This window comes from Silene latifolia, chromosome X (assembly GCF_048544455.1).
Source record: "Silene latifolia isolate original U9 population chromosome X, ASM4854445v1, whole genome shotgun sequence".
In the NCBI taxonomy this organism is placed as follows: Eukaryota; Viridiplantae; Streptophyta; class Magnoliopsida; order Caryophyllales; family Caryophyllaceae; genus Silene; species Silene latifolia.
This window is the reverse complement of record NC_133537.1, coordinates 35,967,335-35,968,554: the sequence shown is the minus strand read 5'-3', so window position 1 is coordinate 35,968,554 and position 1,220 is coordinate 35,967,335. Positions and strand designations below refer to the sequence as shown.

At 33.3% G+C, this 1,220-nt stretch overlaps 1 non-coding gene across 1 annotated transcript; it reads left to right on the top strand.

Annotated features, from left to right (window-relative positions):
* The first annotated feature begins 878 nt into the window (after positions 1–878).
* TRNAW-CCA (transfer RNA tryptophan (anticodon CCA)) lies at positions 879–950 on the top strand. The gene has a single exon. It is a non-coding gene; the product is annotated as a tRNA-Trp (tRNA).
* Positions 951–1,220: the final 270 nt, after the last annotated feature.

Sequence of the window (1,220 nt, the reverse complement as noted above, 5' to 3'; positions counted from 1 at the left end):
CTATATGGAAAAGTAAAAAACTAAGATTGCTTAAACAACTATATATTGCAGACTAATTACAAGATTGACGACATCAATGTGAATGACTAATAGTTTTTAGTTTTGTTTTTCAAATTTATATTTTATTTTGGTATTTGTTGATTTTTGTTTTCATCATTTTACCTTTGAAAAATAGCACTCTTAACCTACTTCACTTATTTAATTTATTGACATTGATCTTTATGTTAACATTTCAATTCCCTTAATTTTAGTACATGATCTATCATGAATTATTTGTGTGGTGATCTTACTATGTGGTTTGATATTTTATAAAATTTTAATTACTAGAAATACTAAAAATATCATACCAAAAACAAAACATCCAATGAATTTCACGGGATACAAAACTAGTTCTCATTTAAAACGAATACTATTTGTCTTAAATTTAAAATGAATCAAATATATACCCCAAACTACATGGTAAGTTACCTAGAAAATACCAAAAAAAATTGTCTTCATCTTCACCTTATCTTAATATTTAACCCGTTTCAAAATTTAAGACGAGCAGTCTATCTTAAACAAGATTTACCGTAATATTAAATTTCGATATCATCCCATAAAACATACCGTCACCGACTCAACGTAGACCGTAGTGGATAAGGAGACGTCGTAATATGTTGTTTCAAATAAGCAATCCTCCACATGCCATGTCCACCGTTCACTGCCACATATTGTGACAGCATCTATAATGTGCTTGGGTCCCACGCGCTTCTTTCCATCTAGCAACAACCCCTCTCATTCGTCAATATCTCCATCCACTCTAATTACATTCTTTTATTAATGTCCCACATCTGTTTATTATACGTCAAGAACTTCTTGTACAAGGATTTAACAACAGAGGATCCTTGGCGCAATGGTAGCGCATCTGACTCCAGATCAGAAGGTTGCGTGTTCGATTCACGTAGGGTTCAATACCTTGATTATATCAGGATCCACCTTTTTTTTTGGTAAACTTTGTTTCACCTTTACAGCATTACGCACACGCCTTTCTCAATGATTTACCCAGGGGCGGATCCAGGATTTGAGTAAATGGAGGGCACACTAAAAAAAGCGATTTTAACAGAAGTACGAAAGGCTTCTACGCTATGAACTGTATTATTATCGCTTACCGAACCTCTCTGTTCCATTCATCATTAAAGGTCTATTTAGGATAAATACTCCACAATATGAGGAATTGCTTC